The sequence below is a fragment of the Hemicordylus capensis genome, chromosome 13 (genome assembly GCF_027244095.1).
Source record: "Hemicordylus capensis ecotype Gifberg chromosome 13, rHemCap1.1.pri, whole genome shotgun sequence".
Lineage (NCBI taxonomy): Eukaryota > Metazoa > Chordata > Lepidosauria > Squamata > Cordylidae > Hemicordylus > Hemicordylus capensis.
The window spans coordinates 5,438,328-5,459,880 of NC_069669.1; the positions used below are offsets into that span (position 1 = coordinate 5,438,328).

At 50.0% G+C, this 21,553-nt stretch overlaps 1 long non-coding RNA gene across 1 annotated transcript; it reads right to left on the minus strand.

The window, feature by feature from the left end:
- Positions 1-13,668: 13,668 nt before the first annotated feature.
- Positions 13,669-14,835, minus strand: LOC128336734 (uncharacterized). The gene is made up of 2 exons (XR_008312056.1): positions 14,711-14,835; positions 13,669-13,907 (listed from the first exon to the last, which is right to left on the minus strand). It is a non-coding gene; the product is annotated as an uncharacterized LOC128336734 (long non-coding RNA).
- Positions 14,836-21,553: the final 6,718 nt, after the last annotated feature.

The following is a 21,553-nucleotide window of genomic DNA, read 5'->3' on the forward strand; positions in this document are numbered from 1 at the left end:
CCGATGCCGAGCGAGCCCCACCAGCAGCCCTTATATCTGGGCTGGGAGGCCCCGCCTCGATCGCCGCTCCTCCTTCGGCCGGAGGCGCCCCGCCCATCCCTGCTGCCTCCGGGCGTCTGCTGCGGGAGGCGGGGAGGGCGAGAGCAGCAGCCCGCTCCCTCCGGCAGGCTGGAAGGCCGGCCCCCGCAGGATCGGCGCAGGAAGGCGTCGAACGATGTTCTCCGCTCCCCTGCTCTGCAGGTTTGCTGCTGGTCCCTCTGCTCCGAAGGGCTCCTCCTGTCCTGCTGCAGGGATGGGCTTTGGCCCCGCAGAGCCATGCGGGGGAGGGGGCTGCGCACGCTACTCTGCAGATCTCACTTTAGGTTAGAACACTGCAAGCAGTGGCAAGGCGTTCCTCTGGCCATTTGGAAGGGCCACTCTCTGGCTGGCTTTCTGCTGTAGAGTTGGGCAACCTCAACCTATTGCAAGGTTGTAATACTCAGAGTTGCAATACTGTGCACTCTTTACAGGAGAGAATATTTTGGAGGATTATTCTACCCATTCTGTTAAATGTATTGGAGAATATTCTTGCCAGGCCTTTCTTCATACTCCAGTAAAAACTTGCTGACTGACAAGCAGGCCTGTTTATCCCCCACCCACTGCTTTCTTTCTTTCTTTCTTTCTTTCTTTCTTTCTTTCTTTCTTTCTTTCTTTCTTTCTTTCTTTTTTGGGGGGGGTGTGTGTAATCTCTACAACTGCATCACAGGAAAGGGTGGAAATGATTGTTTAGGTTTTGAACTCCTTCAGCCAGAGGAAATGAACTTGAAATGTGATTGAGCTTTCCTAATCTGTCCCTGATCTCCCTTTTCCCCTTGCCAGAAATCAATGTATTAGGAACAGCGAATGAGAGAGAAAGGGAGCAGGATAGGTTTTCTGGCAGGCCCCATGCAGAAGGCCTCCAAGGTCCCTTCCATATTCAGAACAAAACAAAACTCTAAAGATGAGTAATGGAGAAGACCTTACTTTTTCCTCATCACTGAATTATAGAAGGGCTGAGATCAAACTGAAAAGGCTCTGTCCTTAAAGACAGTCAAGGAGTTTCATTCCATCACTTGCACCCATGGAGATCAACAAGGCTTGAAGCAAATTTAAAGACAGGTACTGGGTCCTCTAAGTATTTAGGGCTTTTTTCTCACAGGCAGAAAGAAAGTTAAAATGTGACTCCCACAGTATCAGCTGTCCCTACAGGCAGGGGGTGGCTGTGTCCCATTAAGGGGAATGATGCCTTCTCCTGCAATGCAATCAAGCAGACCATACAATTAGTGGCTATTAGGTTGCGTTGTGGATTTATTGAATGATACACTTTATTTGTTGGACATCCCATTACAACTTGTTCTCTGGCTGGCTCAATAAAAATTTATGGGGTTGGAGATGTGCAGACAGTTGGTGCCTCTTAGCAGCACATGGTTAGATTCCTGCAATTCAGTGGCAGTGGTTGTGTCCACAGAACTCTTAGGAAGCTTTTGGCATCCCCTGGCAGATCCTTGAGCCCTGTGGAGTGGACATCCTTTCCATCCAGAGGGATCGGTGAGGGAAGGAGCAGTATGGGGGCGGAAGGGCTCTGGCTCTTTCCAGCAGTGCTGCCCTAACTAACGCGGCCTCTGCCAGCTGGGCAAGGTGAAGGCTGCCCTAATCCACTGCGCCTGCTGCCTCTTGCAGTAAAAAGATGCTGAGAGATGCCTGCAATTTCTGGCCATTTTCATGTGAAGGAGCGAAGCACAAGGGCGGTTCCCAGAGGCATGTCCTGCCTCATCCAAGGGGGCCAGTGCAGTGTCAAGTCTCAGCCTTGCCTCTGACCAGTGGGCTGGAGAAGCACCCCTCCCTCATAGCCCCCCTGCAGTCTAAGAATGCTAAGGCCTAACCCGCAGTGGGCCTGCCTCCAGAGTCCAGACCATGCGCATGAAAGTCCTCTGCACACTAGCCAAGTGTTAAGTGTGAAGGGCTTCCTTCTGTCCCCAGAAATGCCGGCCCAGGCACCGCTGTCTTCTCCTTCCTGGGGGCACGTGGGGACACCTGCCCCAGTTTGCTCTAGCAGGGCAAATTCCTGCCAAAGCAGAGGTGTAGCTATACCTGGAGCCTCTTTGAAGGGGAGGAGAATGTCCCTGGTCAGATCCCTGAAGGAGTGGGGTTTCTGGCTCCTTCTGCTGCAGCCATCCCAAGGGGGCTGCAAGTGGCTGAGCAGAACGCCTGAGGGCGCACGCTGTCAGCGCAGGGGATTCAGGCCCCAAGAGGGAGCAGAGGCGTATCTAGGGAAAATAGTGCCTAGGGCAAGCACTGAAATTGAGCCCCCTGTCCAAACACCTGACACCCATCTTTCAGATAACTTTACCATAGTATCTGCTGAAAAATACAAGTCAGGCTCGTTAATCTTTTAATATTTCAATAACTATTTAGCAGTGGATGTAGCCAGACCAAGAATTGCTGGAAAACTACAAATTTTAGTATGCTGGGGCTCATGAGATATCCAAATACTCTGGGGAGGTGTACTTGGAAAACTAAACAGAAGTGCCTGTCTAATTCTCTACTATGCATTGTAGCATCACTATTACATAAGTTTTAAAAATAAATGGAGAATTTGTCTTTCCCCAGATACTCTGAAAATAATTAAAGGATATGCAGAATAAACTGTGTCACTGCTTGGAATATATTCTAGTATTTCAGAAAGACAGTTAAAATGAGAGAAAGAGAGCAAGAAACTTCCAGTGGGCCTTAATACTAAGGATTTAACACTGATTCAAAGACAAACTCACCATTAATAGCCATATTATTAAGACATCACATTTAACTCACTTCTCACAAGAAGCAAAGTAAGAGCAAATGAATACAATCCTAGCTCATAAGCTTCAGCTCAGTATTCACAAGCCCTGATTCTCTGTACATAGTACCAAACTGAATATGTATGCAGTGACTTATATTATATCAATTTTTTAATTTTTTTTACCTTTAGCTCCTTCAGGGGGCTTTCTAAAGGCCATGGGAGGGTCTGCAAATATTCCCCCTCCTTCTGCTGGTCTCTAGGGCCTCACAGGGACCATTTGAGCATGTGCGGTGGCCATCTTTAAAAAATAGTTGTTGTTTTTTTAAATGGCTGCTGAAAACAAACTGACTGCCGCGCACGCTCAAATGGCCTCTGCAAGGCCTGGCATGGCCTACGGCCTCACAGAGGCCATTTGAGCATGCGGAGTGGCCATTTTATTTTTGGCAGCCATTTAAAGAAAATTAATTCCAAAAAATGGCGCCCCCTCTTCAAGTGGTGCCTGGGGCACGTGCCCTGCCTGCCCCACCCTAGATATGCCCCGGGTAGGCAGAAACCCAAACAAGACTGGGGTGATAGCAAAAATACAAAATTTTGAAGGATAAAAGAAACAGGGAAGAATAAAACACATGAGCTTGAGATGGGTAGTTTAAAGCACTGCAACCTTAGCTCCCCTGTTGGCATTGGAACGACAACTCACAGCATCATCAGACTCACAGTTGTTGTTCAATGGCTGGAGAGTCAAGGTTACCTGCCCCTCGTCCAAAGGATGAAAGGAGGAGTCAAGGAGGTGGGGTTTCTGTGGGAAAGAATACTCTGCACTCTTTGGAATAGGAGAGAATATTTTGGAGGATTATTCTACCAATACTATTAAATGTATTGGAGAATATTCTTGCCAGGCCTTCGTTCATACATGAGTAAAAACTTGCTGACTGACCAGCAGAGAATAAAAGAATGTTGCCTGTTTATCCCCCACCCCACTGCCTTTTTTCTTTCCTTTTTTGGCATAATCTCTACAACTGCATCACAGGAAAGGGTGGAAATGATTGTTTAGGTTTTGGACTCCTTCACCCAGAGGAAATGAACTTGAAATGTGATTGAGCTTTCCTAATTGGTCTCTGATCTCCCTTCTCCCCCTTGCCAGAGATCAATGGAGATCAACAAGGCTTGAAACGCCTTTAAACACAGGTACTGGGCCCTCTAAGTATTTTTTCTCACAGGCAGAAAGAAAGTTAAAATGTGGCTCCCACAGTATCAGCTGCCCCTACAGGCAGGGGGTGGCTGTGTCCCATTAAGGGGAATGATGCCTTCTCCTTCTGCAATGCAATCAAGCAGACCATACAATTAGTGGCTATTAGGCTGCGTTGTGGATTTATTGAATGATACACTTTATTTGTTGGACATCCCATTACAACTTGTTCTCTGGCTGGCTCAATAAAAATTTATGGGGTTGGAGATGTGCAGACAGTTGGTGCCTCTTAGCAGCACATGGTTAGATTCCTGCAATTCAGTGGCAGTGGTTGTGTCCACAGAACTCTTAGGAAGCATTCGGCATCCCCTGGCAGATCCTTGAGCCCTGTGGAGTGGACATCCTTTCCATCCAGAGGGATCGGTGAGGGAAGGAGCAGTATGGGGGCGGAAGGGCTCTGGCTCTTTCCAGCAGTGCTGCCCTAACTAACGCGGCCTCTGCCAGCTGGGCAAGGTGAAGGCTGCCCTTATCCACTGCGCCTGCTGCCTCTTGCAGTAAAAAGATGCTGAGAGATGCCTGCAATTTCTGGCCATTTTCATGTGAAGGAGCGAAGCACAAGGGCGGTTCCCAGAGGCATGTCCTGCCTCATCCAAAGGGGCCAGTGCAGTGTCAAGTCTCAGCCTTGCCTCTGACCAGTGGGCTGGAGAAGCACCCCTCCCTCATAGCCCCCCCGCAGTCTAAGAATGCTAAGGCCTAACCTGCAGTGGGCCTGCCTCCAGAGTCCAGACCATGCGCATGAAAGTCCTCTGCACACTAGCCAAGTGTTAAGTGTGAAGGGCTTCCTTCTGTCCCCAGAAATGCCGGCCCAGGCACCGCTGTCTTCTCCTTCCTGGGGGCACGTGGGGACACCTGCCCCAGTTTGCTCTAGCAGGGCAAATTCCTGCCAAAGCAGAGGTGTAGCTATACCTGGAGCCTCTTTGAAGGGGAGGAGAATGTCCCTGGTCAGATCCCTGAAGGAGTGGGGTTTCTGGCTCCTTCTGCTGCAGCCATCCCAAGGGGGCTGCAAGTGGCTGAGCAGAACGCCTGAGGGCGCACGCTGTCAGCGCAGGGGATTCAGGCCCCAAGAGGGAGCAGAGGCGTATCTAGGGGAAATAGTGCCTAGGGCAAGCACTGAAATTGAGCCCCCTGTCCAAACACCTGACACCCATCTTTCAGATAACTTTACCATAGTATCTGCTGAAAAATACAAGTCAGGCTCGTTAATCTTTTAATATTTCAATAACTATTTAGCAGTGGATGTAGCCAGACCAAGAATTGCTGGAAAACTACAAATTTTAGTATGCTGGGGCTCATGAGATATCCAAATACTCTGGGGAGGTGTACTTGGAAAACTAAACAGAAGTGCCTGTCTAATTCTCTACTATGCATTGTAGCATCACTATTACATAAGTTTTAAAAATAAATGGAGAATTTGTCTTTCCCCAGATACTCTGAAAATAATTAAAGGATATGCAGAATAAACTGTGTCACTGCTTGGAATATATTCTAGTATTTCAGAAAGACAGTTAAAATGAGAGAAAGAGAGCAAGAAACTTCCAGTGGGCCTTAATACTAAGGATTTAACACTGATTCAAAGACAAACTCACCATTAATAGCCATATTATTAAGACATCACATTTAACTCACTTCTCACAAGAAGCAAAGTAAGAGCAAATGAATACAATCCTAGCTCATAAGCTTCAGCTCAGTATTCACAAGCCCTGATTCTCTGTACATAGTACCAAACTGAATATGTATGCAGTGACTTATATTATATCAATTTTTTAATTTTTTTTACCTTTAGCTCCTTCAGGGGGCTTTCTAAAGGCCATGGGAGGGTCTGCAAATATTCCCCCTCCTTCTGCTGGTCTCTAGGGCCTCACAGGGACCATTTGAGCATGTGCGGTGGCCATCTTTAAAAAATAGTTGTTGTTTTTTTAAATGGCTGCTGAAAACAAACTGACTGCCGCGCACGCTCAAATGGCCTCTGCAAGGCCTGGCATGGCCTACGGCCTCACAGAGGCCATTTGAGCATGCGGAGTGGCCATTTTATTTTTGGCAGCCATTTAAAGAAAATTAATTCCAAAAAATGGCGCCCCCTCTTCAAGTGGTGCCTGGGGCACGTGCCCTGCCTGCCCCACCCTAGATATGCCCCGGGTAGGCAGAAACCCAAACAAGACTGGGGTGATAGCAAAAATACAAAATTTTGAAGGATAAAAGAAACAGGGAAGAATAAAACACATGAGCTTGAGATGGGTAGTTTAAAGCACTGCAACCTTAGCTCCCCTGTTGGCGTTGGAACGACAACTCACAGCATCATCAGACTCACAGTTGTTGTTCAATGGCTGGAGAGTCAAGGTTACCTGCCCCTCGTCCAAAGGATGAAAGGAGGAGTCAAGGAGGTGGGGTTTCTGTGGGAAAGAATACTCTGCACTCTTTGGAATAGGAGAGAATATTTTGGAGGATTATTCTACCAATACTATTAAATGTATTGGAGAATATTCTTGCCAGGCCTTCGTTCATACATGAGTAAAAACTTGCTGACTGACCAGCAGAGAATAAAAGAATGTTGCCTGTTTATCCCCCACCCCACTGCCTTTTTTCTTTCCTTTTTTGGCATAATCTCTACAACTGCATCACAGGAAAGGGTGGAAATGATTGTTTAGGTTTTGGACTCCTTCACCCAGAGGAAATGAACTTGAAATGTGATTGAGCTTTCCTAATTGGTCTCTGATCTCCCTTCTCCCCCTTGCCAGAGATCAATGGAGATCAACAAGGCTTGAAACGCCTTTAAACACAGGTACTGGGCCCTCTAAGTATTTTTTCTCACAGGCAGAAAGAAAGTTAAAATGTGGCTCCCACAGTATCAGCTGCCCCTACAGGCAGGGGGTGGCTGTGTCCCATTAAGGGGAATGATGCCTTCTCCTTCTGCAATGCAATCAAGCAGACCATACAATTAGTGGCTATTAGGCTGCGTTGTGGATTTATTGAATGATACACTTTATTTGTTGGACATCCCATTACAACTTGTTCTCTGGCTGGCTCAATAAAAATTTATGGGGTTGGAGATGTGCAGACAGTTGGTGCCTCTTAGCAGCACATGGTTAGATTCCTGCAATTCAGTGGCAGTGGTTGTGTCCACAGAACTCTTAGGAAGCATTCGGCATCCCCTGGCAGATCCTTGAGCCCTGTGGAGTGGACATCCTTTCCATTCAGAGGGATGGGTGAGGGAAGGAGCGGGGGGGGGGGCGGAAGGGCTTTGGCTCTTTCCAGCAGTGCTGCCCTAACTAACGCGGCCTCTGCCAGCTGGGCAAGGTGAAGGCTGCCCTAATCCACTGCGCCTGCTGCCTCTTGCAGCAAAAAGATGCTGAGAGATGCCTGCAATTTCTGGCCATTTTCATGTGAAGGAGCGAAGCACAAGGGCGGTTCCCAGAGGCATGTCCTGCCTCATCCAAGGGGGCCAGTGCAGTGTCAAGTCTCAGCCTTGCCTCTGACCAGTGGGCTGGAGAAGCACCCCTCCCTCATAGCCCCCCTGCAGTCTAGGAATGCTAAGGCCTAACCTGCAGTGGGCCTGCCTCCAGAGTCCAGACCATGCGCATGAAAGTCCTCTGCACACTAGCCAAGTGTTAAGTGTGAAGGGCTTCCTTCTGTCCCCAGAAATGCCGGCCCAGGCACCGCTGTCTTCTCCTTCCTGGGGGCACGTGGGGACACCTGCCCCAGTTTGCTCTAGCAGGGCAAATTCCTGCCAAAGCAGAGGTGTAGCTATACCTGGAGCCTCTTTGAAGGGGAGGAGAATGTCCCTGGTCAGACCCCTGAAGGAGTGGGGTTTCTGGCTCCTTCTGCTGCAGCCATCCCAAGGGGGCTGCAAGTGGCTGAGCAGAACGCCTGAGGGCGCCGGCTGTCAGCGCAGGGGATTCAGGCCCCAAGAGGGAGCAGAGGCGTATCTAGGGAAAATAGTGCCTAGGGCAAGCACTGAAATTGAGGCCCCTGTCCAAGCACCTGACACCCATCTTTCAGATAACTTTACCATAATATCAGCTGAAAAATACAAGTCAGGCTCGTTAATCTTTTAATATTTCAAGAACTATTTAGCAGTGGATGTAGCCAGACCAAGAATTGCTGGAAAACTACAAATTTTAGTATGCTGGGGCTCATGAGATATCCAAATACTCTGGGGAGGTGTACTTGGAAAACTAAACAGAAGTGCCTGTCTAATTCTCTACTATGCATTGTAGCATCACTATGATATAAGTTTTTAAAATAAATGGAGAATTTGGCTTTCCCCAGATACTCTGAAAATAATTAAAGGATATGCAGAATAAACTGTGTCACTGCTTGGAATATATTGTAGTATTTCAGAAAGACAGTTAAAATGAGAGAAAGAGAGCAAGAAACTTCCAGTGGGCCTTAATACTAAGGATTTAACACTGATTCAAAGACAAACTCACCATTAATAGCCATATTATTAAGACATCACATTTAACTCACTTCTCACAAGAAGCAAAGTAAGAGCAAATGAATACAATCCTAGCTCATAAGCTTCAGCTCAGTATTCACAAGCCCTGATTCTCTGTACATAGTACCAAACTGAATATGTATGCAGTGACTTATATTATATCAATTTTTTAATTTGTTTACCTTTAGCTCCCCCAGGGGGCTTTCTAAAGGCCGTGGGGGGGGGGTCTGCAAATGTTCCCCCTCCTTCTGCTGGTCTCTAGGGCCTCACAGGGACCATTTGAGCATGTGCGGTGGCCATCTTTAAAAAATAGTTTTTTTAAAAAATGGCTGCTGAAAACAAACTGACTGCCACGCATGCTCAAATGGCCTCTGCAAGGCCTGGCATGGCCTACGGCCTCACAGAGGCCATTTGAGCATGCGGAGTGGCCATTTTATTTTTGGCAGCCATTTTTAAAAAATTAATTCCAAAAAATGGCGCCCCCTCTTCAAGTGGTGCCTGGGGCACGTGCCCTGCCTGCCCCACCCTAGATATGCCAAGGGTAGGCAGAAACCCAAACAAGACTGGGGTGATAGCAAAAATACAAAATTTTGAAGGATAAAAGAAACAGGAAAGAATAAAAAACATGAGCTTGAGATGGGTAGTTTAAAGCACTGCAACCTTAGCTCCCCTGTTGGCGTTGGAACGACAACTCACAGCATCATCAGACTCACAGTTGTTGATCAATGGCTGGAGAGTCAAGGTTACCTGCCCCTCGTCCAAAGGATGAAAGGAGGAGTCAAGGAGGTGGGGTTTCTGTGGGAAAGAATACTCTGCACTCTTTGGAATAGGAGAGAATATTTTGGAGGATTATTCTACCCATACTATTAAATGTATTGGAGAATATTCTTGCCAGGCCTTCGTTCATACATGAATAAAAACTTGCTGACTGACCAGCAGAGAATAAAAGAATGTTGCCTGTTTATCCCCCACCCCACTGCCTTTTTTCTTTCCTTTTTTGGCATAATCTCTACAACTGCATCACAGGAAAGGGTGGAAATGATTGTTTAGGTTTTGGACTCCTTCAGCCAGAGGAAATGAACTTGAAAAAATGTGATGGAGCTTTCCTAATTGGTCTCTGATCTCCCTTCTCCCCCTTGCCAGAGATCAATGGAGATCAACAAGGCTTGAAACGCCTTTAAACACAGGTACTGGGCCCTCTAAGTATTTTTTCTCACAGGCAGAAAGAAAGTTAAAATATGACTCCCACGGTATCAGCTGCCCCTATAGGCAGGGGTGGCTGTGTCCCATTAAGAGGAATGATGCCTTCTCCTTCTGCAATGCAATCAAGCAGACCATACAATTAGTGGCTATTAGGTTGCGTTGTGGATTTATTGAATGATACACTTTATTTGTTGGACATCTCATTACAACTTGTTCTCTGGCTGGCTCAATAAAAATTTATGGGGTTGGAGATGTGCAGACAGTTGGTGCCTCTTAGCAGCACATGGTTAGATTCCTGCAATTCAGTGGCAGTGGTTGTGTCCACAGAGCTCTTAGGAAGCTTTCGGCATCCCCTGGCAGTTCCTTGAGCCCTGTGGAGTGGACATCCTTTCCATTCGGAGGGATGGGTGAGGGAAGGAGCAGTTGGGGGGCGGAAGGGCTTTGGCTCTTTCCAGCAGTGCTGCCCTAACTAACGCGGCCTCTGCCAGCTGGGCAAGGTGAAGGCTGCCCTAATCCACTGCGCCTGCTGCCTCTTGCAGTAAAAAGATGCTGAGAGATGCCTGCAATTTCTGGCCATTTTCATGTGAAGGAGCGAAGCACAAGGGCGGTTCCCAGAGGCATGTCCTGCCTCATCCAAGGGGGCCAGTGCAGTGTCAAATCTCAGCCTTGCCTCTGACCAGCGGGCTGGAGAAGCACCCCTCCCTCGTAGCCCCAGCCACCCCCACCCCCCTGCAGTCTAGGAATGCTAAGGCCTAACCTGCAGTGGGCCTGCCTCCAGAGTCCAGACCCATGCGCATGAAAGTCCTCTGCACACTAGCCAAGTGTTAAGTGTGAAGGGCTTCCTTCTGTCCCCAGAAATGCCGGCCCAGGCACTGCTGTCTTCTCCTTCCTGGGGGCACGTGGGGACACCTGCCCCAGTTTGCTCTAGCAGGGCAAATTCCTGCCAAAGCAGGGTTGTCGCTATACCTGGAGCCTCTTTGAAGGGGAGGAGAATGTCCCTGGTCAGACCCCTGAAGGAGTGGGGTTTCTGGCTCCTTCTGCTGCAGCCATCCCAAGGGGGCTGCGAGTGGCTGAGCAGAACGCCTGAGGGCGCACGCTGTCAGCGCAGGGGATTCAGGCCCCAAGAGGGAGAGAGGACGGCCCCTCTCTCACTTAAAGGCGCTGCTTACTTAGCAACATGCCCCCGGTCCCTAGTTCCTGATGGTTCGGCAGCCTTACAACCCCCTTGCCATGCAGGCGCCGCGGTGGAGAAGCCGAGGCCAAGAGATCGGGGCATTACATCATATCCTCTCGCTAGCAGGGGGAGAGTAATTGGCCCTATGGACCCCCAGCACAGTACTTCCAGTGACTGTCGCTGGTGTCTGTCTTATGTTTCTTTTAGACTGTGAGCCCTTTGGGGACAGGGTTCCATCTTATTTGTATTGATCGATTGATTGATTTCCCATTTATTATTTCTCTGTGTACACCGCCCTGAGCCATTTTTGGAAGCGCGGTATAGAAATCGACTAACTAACTAACTAAATGGGTGGGCTCCTCTGCCCCACAGCGGCGGTGGTGGCAGCGCAGGCGGTGGGGCCTGATTCTGGACCCGGACCTGGAGTGAGAGGCTGCCGCGATGCTTCTCCTTCCAAGCGGCCAGGCGTCTCTCTCAAGGGGCCGCAAAGCGACGCCAGGCCTGGGGGGGGGCGGGGCGGCGGCAATCAGGAGTGCCTGCCCCCCTCCCCCTTATGCCCCAAACTGCCTGTAGGAGCGGCGACCTGTGCCCCAGCCCTCCTGCGCCCACCGTCCAGAATGGCTCCTTACTCCAGCCCTGGGGCCGCAGGGGTGCCCAGCCGGCCACTTGCGACCAAAGCCAGGGCGTCTCCTCCAGGGCCATGTGCCCGCGCAGGGCAGGCCCCTTCAGGGGAGCCACAGAGGGAGAGCCAGCAGCCAGCCCGAAGGGGCCGTGGGCGTGTGAGCAGGATCCAGGCCAGGCGGGGCGTCGACCTGCTGCCGGGCCTGCCCGCTCCGCCTCCAACAGGCGCCCGGAGGCAGCGGGGGTGGCGAGGGAGGCGGGCGTCGAGCCTCCCCGCCGTCGCATAAAAGGGCTGCTGCTGCTGCTGCTGCTGCGGTCGGGCTCCATCGGCACCACCACCGGGGACTCCGAACTGCCAGGAAGTCGTCGCTGAGAGCAACAATCGGCGTGGCCCCCCGGAGCAGCAGCAGCTCTGCCCGCCGCATCCCGCCCAGGTGAGCGCCCCGCCGGCCCCGGCACCTCCCGGGAGGCTCGAGCTCGTCCGCTTTGCTAGCCGTCGGTCTGTTGCTGCCTCTCTTCTCTCGCCCCCTCCGCAGAATGGCGACCAGGTCCTCCATCGGCAGCAACATGATGACCCTCGCCCTCGGCGATGCCCAGCCAAGTCAGCGCGGCTCCCCCGTCTCCTCCCCTGCCCGACGTGGCGGACCCGACGCTTCTGGCCAGCTTCTTTCTCCCCACCACGACCCCGGGCTGTAGCTAGAGAATCGAGCGGATGGGTTCAAAGAGCCAGGCCCCCAGCTGCATCCCCCGCTCTTCTTCATGATCTCCCTCACTCTGCGGGGGGGGGGTGGAAGAAAGGGGTGAACACGCCCCCCCTTCCCAAGCTAGGCTCCAGCTGAAATAAGCTGAAGACTCTTTCACATTTGTTTGTAAACTTTTCTTCAAATAGATCCTTGTAGTTCTTCCAGGGGCGTAGCTAGGGGAGAGGATCTGCTCAATTATAGCGACACCCCTGAGTTCTTCAGTGCCAAAGAACTGTCTCAAGACCTCCCGCTTTGCTGCTTTCTCACCAACTGGTTTTGCTCCGCTATTTGAGGACTGATCTGCTATTCTTCCCCTCCAATTCCTTCCCATCATGTAGAAGCCACTGAAGTTATTCACATGCTGATGAAGCCCAGCCCAGTTTTTGGTGCTCATTTTTGGATGTCTGCTCAGTTAATTTTAGATCCTGCTCAGGTTGAATCAGGAAGGCCCCCACTCTGAATGCAGGTGGAGAGGAGAGCTGGTCTATGGTAGCAAGCACGACTTGTCCCCTTAGCTAAGCAGGGTCCTCCCTGGTTGCATGTGAATGGGAGACTAGAAGTGTGAGCACTGGAAAATATTCCCCTCAGGGGATGGAGCTGCCACTCTGAGAAGAGCAGAAGGTCCTAAATTCCCTCCTGGGCAGCATCTCCAAGGTAGGACAAGATTATTATTATTTTTTTAAAGATAGGACAAGATTTTTTTTTTATTGAACCAACAAACTACCAAAGCATACAGTACGTTGCCAAAGCACAATTATATACAAAGTGGTTGTTTGTACATGATATATCTACAAAGATTTGCACACAAGGATTTGGAAACCCACAAGGTTATGAAGTATATGCAGGTAGTACTGTAACTCGGGGGCGGGGGATTTCAAGGCACATCAGGTAATCGGTGTGTGTGTGTGTGTGTGTGTGTGTGTGTGTGTTTACCCTGAACATAAGAAGCTGCTTTCTACTGAGTCAGACCATTGGTCCAGCTAGTTCAGGATTGTCTACACAGACTGGCAGCAACTTCTCCAAGGTTGCAGGCAGGAGTCTTTCCCAGCCCTGTCTTGAAATGCTGCCAGGGAGGGAATTTGGAAACTTCTGGATGCAAGTATTCATCCCAGAGCACCCACATCCCCCGAGGGGCATATCTTGCAGTGCTGACACATGTAGTTTCCCATTCAAATGCAGACCACGGTGGACCCTGCTTAGCAATGGGGAGGAGTCATGCTTGCTGCCACAAGACCGGCTCTCCTCACGGGGAGCAGCACCTCCTCCCTCAGGACTTGGCCTGGAAATATAAGTAGAGTTGGCAGGGGTGTGTAGGGCGACTCCCCTCCCCGCCTGACTCCTTATCTACATGTTTTTGTGCACCGCCGTCTTTGGAGTGGGGAGTATATTACAACATGTTTCTAATAAATGCTGCAGCGGCAGCCCAAAGAGACGCCAGAGAGCCGCACATCAGAGGCCAACAAGTTTATTGCTGCCGACTGGGGCGCGGATGGGGAGCCGGAGGGGAGGGAGGCGTCGATGTCGGGCGCAGCGGCTCCGGCGGGGCGCTCTCCTTCCGCTTAACCGTTCCTGCTGGAGATCAGCTCTAGGGTCAACAGGGCAGCGAACACGTCGTAGGAGACATCGGAGCCGATGAGGGGCTCTCCGTTTCCGATGGCCATGTCGATCAGGAGGGCTTGGCGCCGTGCCTGCGGAGGGAGGAGGAAGAGCGGCAGAGGCCTCAGAGGTGGGGGGCCACCGACGGGGCGTCTCCCCCTACCGGGCCAGCAGCAGCCGGACGGCCACGAGTTTATTTATTTATTTGTTAGAAACATGCAATATACTCCCCACTCCAAAGACGGCGGTGCACAAAAGCATGTAAGTGAGGCAATATTAAGTATTGCGTTGTAAATGAAAAAGTAAAGCAGCTAACAGAAAGCCAATAAAGAAAAGTCTTCAATAGAGATGTGAAGATCAGCAAGGAAGGGGCTAGACGAATCTGAAGGGGAAGAGAGTTCCAAAGAAGTGGGGCAGCAGCAACCGAAAAGGCCCTTTGGCAGGTCCAAGCAGTCCCAACCCCTCGAAAACGAGGGAGGGACAAAAGGGCCATCTGAGCTGATCTAACAGGACCGGACGGGGCTAGGTGGAGAGGCGGTTCTCTAGGCGAATAAGCGGCAAGCCCTGCAGGGCTTTGAAGGCAAGAACCCGGACTTTACATTGAATGCGGCAGCAAACGGGTTACCACCAGTGCAGCGGCTGCAGGAGAGGAGCATGGCCCCGCGCCGTCCAGGCTTGGCCCCAGAGCGACTGCCGGACTGTCTGCTGCGGAGGGAGGCGAGGCAGGCAGGCAGCGAAGGCGGACAAGGGAGCGTCGTCCGGCCAGACGGAGCCAGCAGCAGCAGGACGGCCAGGAACACCGCCCCCGCCCCGCGCCGTCCGGGGAGCCCAGGAGGAGGGGCAGTGCAGAGGGCAGCTGCAGCGCTTGGCCCCGGGAGGGAGAGAGGCGACTCACCTCATCGTCGGGATCCAGCCGCACCTGGCTGAGGGCGTTGAGCGTGTCGGCACCAATCAGGGACATCGTGGCAGTTGGTCTCAGACTCCGGTGCCGAGCGAGCCTCCCAGCAGCCCTTATATCTGGTCTGCGAGGCCGCGCCTCGATCGCCGCTCCGCCTTCGGGCAGAGGCGCCCCGCCCCTCACCGCTGACTCCGGGCGCCTTCGGGACTCGGGGAGGCGCGGAAGGCCAGAGCAGCAGCCAGCTCCCTCGGCAGGGTGGAAGCCCGCCGCCCCCCCCCCCCCAGCATCGGTGCAGAAAGGCGTCGAACCCCGCTCTCTGCTCCCCTGCGCTGCAGGTTTGCTGCCGGTCCCTCGGCGGCTCCCCTCCACTCTGAAGGGCTCCTGCTGGTGCAAGCCTGCCCAGGCTCCGCAGGTTGCAGGCAGAGGGGAAGCAGAGGAGCAGCTCCTCACGCCGTTCTTCTTAGGGGGAGAGGAGAGAGATTGGGGGGGGGATTTTGAGGGAAATTGAAGAGGTGGGTTTTTAGTTTTGGCATGGGGCGTTCAGTAAAAAGAGGAGGGAAGTCCTCAGATGCTTCCAGGAGACCTGCATCCCGGATTAGGAAGGGAATGGAAAATACAGCTGCTAAAACCAGAGGGCCCTTCTATACAGATCGATGGTGCGGCCACATTTGGAGTACTGTGTACCGTTCCAGTCACCATCTCTCAAAAAGGACTGGACATTGTCGAAGTGGAGAGAAGGTGCAGACAAGGGCAACGAAGGAGGTCAGGGGCCTGGAGCACCTCCCTTAGGAGGAGAGGCTACAGCATCTGGGGCTTTGGGGTTTTTTGTGGGGTTTTTTTTTTAAAGGAAGGTGACTAAGGGGGGGGAGACATGATAGAGGTCTATAAGGTTATGCATAGTGTGGAGAAAGCAGAGAGAGAGAAATTCTTCTCCCTCAAACATAGCACTAGAAGCAGGGGTCATCCCATGAAATTGATGGCGGGGAAATTAAGGACCAGCAAACGGAAGTATTTTTTTCATACAACGCATAATCAACTTGTGGAATCTCTGCCACAGGATGTGATGACAGTCAACAACCTCGAAGACTTTAAGAGGGGTTTGGATAACTTCATGGAGGAGAGGTCTATCAACAGGTACTAGTCAGAAAGCTATAAGCCATCTCCAGCTTCAAAGGCAGGATGCCTCTGAGTACCAGTTGCAAGGAAGTAACAGCAAGAGAGAGGGCATGCATTTGACTCCTGCCTGTAGGCTTCCAGTGGCATCTGGTGGGCCACTGTGGGAAACAGGATGCTGGACTAGATGGGCTTCCTTGGGCCTGATCCAGCAGGGCTGTTCTTATGTTCTTATGGACCAACTTGTCCAGGGCAGCTCAGGAGTTCATAGTGGCCATGTTCACTAGGGGCCTATCCCAAGTGGTCTCTGGACCAATTAACGTTGCAGGTCACACACTTGATCTTGTCTTTTACTCTGATCAGGGTGGTGTTCGTGGGTGGGGACTCCTGTGATTTTCCCATTGTCATGGACGGACCACCATCTAGTTAAGCTTAGACTTACAACCACTTTTGACCTGTGCAGGGGTGAGGGACCTATTAGAATGGTCCACCTGAAGAGGTTATTGGACCCAATAGGAATCCGAAAAACCTTGGAGAGATTTAATGTTGGCTCTGCTGGTGATCCTGTTGATGCCCTGGTGGAGAAGTGGAACAACATGCTCATCAGGGCAGTAGACACAATTGCTCCTAAGCGTCCCCTCCGACCCGCTTCAAAATTGACCGGGTCTGGGGGCCCACTGCCTTGGGGGGCCACCCAGAGGCAAGTCACATGACTTGCTCCCCCAGCCACGCACCCGCCCGGGCTTCCTTCAGTTGTATTCATCCTCCGAAACTGATGTGAGTGTTAAGCCCTGGAGCTACCAGAACAGCAGGTCTTTCTCTAGGACCATTCAATGACTTGCATCGTCCACAATTTACAAAACCTTTTAAAAACAATTTAGGATGGTGCTCTATTGTGCCACATAGTTTATATATATACAATTTTACTATAGTTTTTGTTACCACTATTTAGCCTCATTGAAGATATCTTTACTTTTTGAGCTGAGCTTCAGTCAGCGGGGCGCCCATTTTAAAATCTTGTCTCTGGGCCCACTCCAACCTTGCTACGCTCCTGATTGACCCCGTGGTATACAGAAGATCTACGGGGGCAGAAGCGGCTTCTATTTATTTATTTAACATATTTTAATACTACCCCAAACTTACATCTCTGGGAGGTTTACAACAAAAAATGACAACAGGGAAATCAAAACATTGGTTAAAATAAATGACAGTAAGAAGTTAAACATTACAACAATTTAAAATTTCAAAACAATATTTTAAAACAAGGTTAAAAATATTAAAATGGTATTTAATTAAAAGCCTGGGAGAACAGATGTTATATTACAGTATATTAAGAAGATTAAGTTGGGAGTGACACTCCGAGGACACTATATTAAGAAGATTACGTTGGGGATGTGCGACACTGGCCTCTTAGGAGCCTCTTAGCACTCCTTGGTTAGATGCTGTTTTCAGTCATTCAGATGATGAGGAGCTAAGTTAATGGCAGTGGCTGTGTGTCCACAGAGCTCCTGGGAAGCTCTCTTCTTGTGACCAACGCAATGCAATCAAGCAGGCCATGCAATTAGTGGCTATTAGGTTGCATTGGGCATTTATGTAATGATCGTCTTGATTTGTTGGGCATCCCATTACAGCTTGTTCTCTGGCTGTCTCAACAATAAGGGATTGGGTTGGGGATGTGCAGACATTTGGTGCCTCTTAGCAGCACATGGTTAGATTCCTGCAGTTCAGTGGCAGTAGTTGTGTCCACAGAGCTCTTAGGAAGCGTTCGGCATCCCCTGGCAGTTCCTTGAGCCCTGTGGAGTGGACATCCTTTCCATCCATAGGGATGGGTGAGGGAGGGTGCAGTGGGGGGGCGGAAGGGCTTTGGCTCCTTTCAGCAGTGTTGCCCTAACTAATTTGGCCTCTGCTAGCTGGGCAAGGTGAATATTAAAATGGTATTTAATTAAAAGCCTGGGTAAACAGATGTTATATTACAGTATATTAAGAAGATTAAGTTGGGGATGTGCGACACTGGCCTCTTAGGAGCCTCTTAGCACCCCTTGGTTAGATGCTGTTTTCAGTCATTCAGATGATGAGGAGTTAAGTTAATGGCAGTGGCTGTGTGTCCACAGAGCTGCAATGCAATCAAGCAGACCATGCAATTAGTGGCTATTAGGGTGCGTTGGGCATTTACTTAATGGTCATCTTGATTTGTTAGACATCCCATTACAGCTTGTTCTCTGGCTGTCTCAACAATAAGGGATTGGGTTGGGGATGTGCAGACATTTGGTGCCTCTTAGCAGCACATGGTTAGATTCCTGCAGTTCAGTGGCAGTGGTTGTGTCCACAGAGCTCTTAGGAAGCTTTCGGCATCCCCTGGCAGTTCCTTGAGCCCTGTGGAGTGGACATCCTTTCCATTCGGAGGGATGGGTGAGGGAAGGAGCAGTTGGGGGGCGGAAGGGCTTTGGCTCTTTCCAGCAGTGCTGCCCTAACTAACGCGGCCTCTGCCAGCTGGGCAAGGTGAAGGCTGCCCTAATCCACTGCGCCTGCTGCCTCTTGCAGTAAAAAGATGCTGAGAGATGCCTGCAATTTCTGGCCATTTTCATGTGAAGGAGCGAAGCACAAGGGCGGTTCCCAGAGGCATGTCCTGCCTCATCCAAGGGGGCCAGTGCAGTGTCAAGTGTAGTTGCCAAGAGGCCATCAATCTGTGCTCAGAGACAACCTTTGTCTCTACAGACACATGGTCTAACCGTGGACAAGGGAATACAGGGCTTACAAGAGAGTCACTCCCAGAAAGCCCTCTTCTTTTAATATATATATATATAAGAACACCAGTGCATTGAACACCAAAACAAGCCTCCCCAATCCCACCCAAATATCTGGTAAAAACTCAGTTTGTAAAATGCTACAACTCAAGAACTTCATTCGTATTAAAATGAATATGAATGGATGAATCTTCCCTTTCTGAGCATACCATGAAGGGGTTCCTAAAGCCAGGTCTCTCCATCAAGTGGAGCCAGTGCAAATCCTTCTTAGGACCAGGAGGAAAGCCGGGGGCGGGGGGGGGCAGCAGCACCCCAGGGAAAACCGAAAGAGGAAACCTTCAGGGAGGGGGCCTCTCTCTCATTCCTGACTATTAGACTGCCAAGGAGAAAAATCCCCAAAGCGCTTTCCAGAGTAAAAGGAAGGAGAAGATGGAGACTTAAAATCTGGTTGGTTTGCTGAGAAGGCAAAAGGAGACTCCATGGACGGTGTGCTGAGAGGGGTGCTGCTGTGCTGGGGTTGAAGAGGGGCACTTTGTCAAATCCCCCCTGGAACTGGGGAGACTTTCCCAGCTGCCTCTTGGCCCAGTGAACAGCTTCCTTGAGCGAGCTGCCTGATAGCAGATCTGCCCTCTAACAGGAATCAGCGCAAGCCTTTATTTTCCATAGCTGCCTAAGCTGAATGACAAACACGTTTTTGTGCTGGTGCTTTCTGTAAGTGAATGACAGGGGCGTAGGAAGAGACCAGTGATGCCCAAAGACGAGCGTGCTCCTGCTGTTGGCCGCTGGGCTCGTCTCCTCTCCTCTGCCCCAAGGTGCACTGTGATGGCAGCTGGGTGCAGGATGGTGCCCCAATGGGGCAAAATGTAAGAGCCTCCCAGCCACAGAAAAGTGCCGCATCGTGGTCAGGAAAGGGAAGCCAAGGAAGCGGATTGGTTGGAGAGTCTGGCCAGGACGCTTTCCAGTTTAGCCGCTCAACAGCAGCAAAATGCTTCGGTTCAGGCAAATCGCTTTCAAAACATAAACAGCAGGGGGAGCAATCTCCCAGAAACTTAGAACCCGAAATAATAAGCAACTTCTTTATGCCGGATAGATGACGTCATAGCACTATATCGCAGTGGCTAAATTCGAAACAAGACATTAGAAATCTGAAGGTCACCCTGCTGTCCGTGGAGGGGCTGCGGTGTCACAACGCAGGAAGTGTGGAAGCACACTTCAGTGATTCGTCGTGACCCTGTTGCAGGGTGTAATCTGGAAAGTGCCCAGAAGGGTCTCAAAAGCTGGCTCTGCTCAGTCAGACTCTTTGGCTGCACAGTGAGAGCATCAGAGGAGCAGTGCCAGGGGAGGGGGTTTCTTTTGGAGATGGAGTTCCAGAGCATTGACCTTTTGCACCAACTATCCTAATGGGCTTTCCTCTGCTCTATGACCCCTGCCTTGACTCTGCAGGTACTTCCTGAAGTGAGAAGTCCTCTTCCTTTCCTCTTGGAGAGGAGATAGAAACCTAGCTGTCTCTCCCTGCCTATCCATTAGGTAGCTGTTAGACAAGACTAGATCCTTCTGATACAAAATGTACTTCACCAATAAACCTATTCAGTTTAGACTGTACAGCAATCTCCATGTGTGTTACTTAAATAGCTGCAACAACTAAACTCTGCATTCTGTAACTGGAGTGGTAGCTTGCTTGATGCTTTGCTAAATCATCACAAACCCCAACAGTTTATGTGGGGCAGAGATGACTGGCTGAAAGTATTTCCATCGGGTGCATGAGGAGGACACTGAGCCCAGAGTGAGTGAAGTTAGACTAAAAGGGTCTTTCTTCTAGGGTTGTGCATTTTGTTTTTGTTATTTCCTGTTTTGTTTTTGGCCAGAATCCAAAACACCCCATTTTGTTCTTTGTTTGAAATTGCAATATCTGAATCTGAAATGTTTTGGATTTTAAAAAGCGGCCCTCGGGGAAAACTAGTGGGTGGGGCTGGTAGTGCTCTATGGGTGGAAGCTACCACCCAAATTTCAGAAGAACTGGGCAAAGGGCTGATTTTTGGTGATTTTTGAAGTTTAACATTTTCCCCATAGGGAACAATGGAGGTTTCAGCAAAAGTATAGATTCACGTTGGGGGGGAAAGGAGGTGGCCCAGAGCAGAGTAGAGTGGGTGATAGTGCCCAGTGGGGGCAAGGAAGCTGCCAGAATTATTACAAAGGAATTGGGCAGAAGGCTGATTTTTAAAGATTTAATGGAGTTTACGCATTTTTAAGGTTCTTCCCCATAGAGAATGATGGAAGTTTCAGCAGCCCCATAACTGCACTTGGGGGGCACCGTGGTGGCCCAGAGCGAGTGGTGGTATAGACTCAGAGCACAAAGGGTTCCAACCACCTCCATGGGTTGCTAACCCTTGGGGTACTGGGTTCTGTTTTTTTCTGAGATGTTTTGAGTGTAGATTCTCTGGTAGCATATTATTTCTTGTTTACACAGTCAGACAGGTGTTATTGACTGGTTTGTTTTATCCAGACATCAAGTCCTTCCTAGGACCTAGGATAGCTGAATTTTATTGTCAATTTTGTTGTTGTTGTTATAGATATCGTCACAGAATATAGGCTGTTACCAGTAAAGCTGCTTTTTGTAATTGGCTGATGTTGATTTCTGAGGCCCCCTATGGTGTTGAGGTGCTCTTCAAGGTCTTTTGGAACTGCACCCAGGGCGCCAATTACCACTGGGATTATTTTAGTCTTTTTCTGCCACAGCCTTTCAATTTCAATTTGTAGATCTTTGTATTTTGTGATTTTTTTCTATTTCTTTTTCTTCTATTCTGCTATCCCCTGGTATTGTTATGTCAATTATTTTAACTTGTTTTTCTTTCTTGTTTTTCTTTCTTGACTACAGTTATATCTGGTGTATTGTGTGGCAGATGTTTGTCTGTTTGTAGTCGGAAGTCCCATAATATTTTTACATCTTCATTTTCTTCAACTTTTTCAGTTTTATGGTCCCACC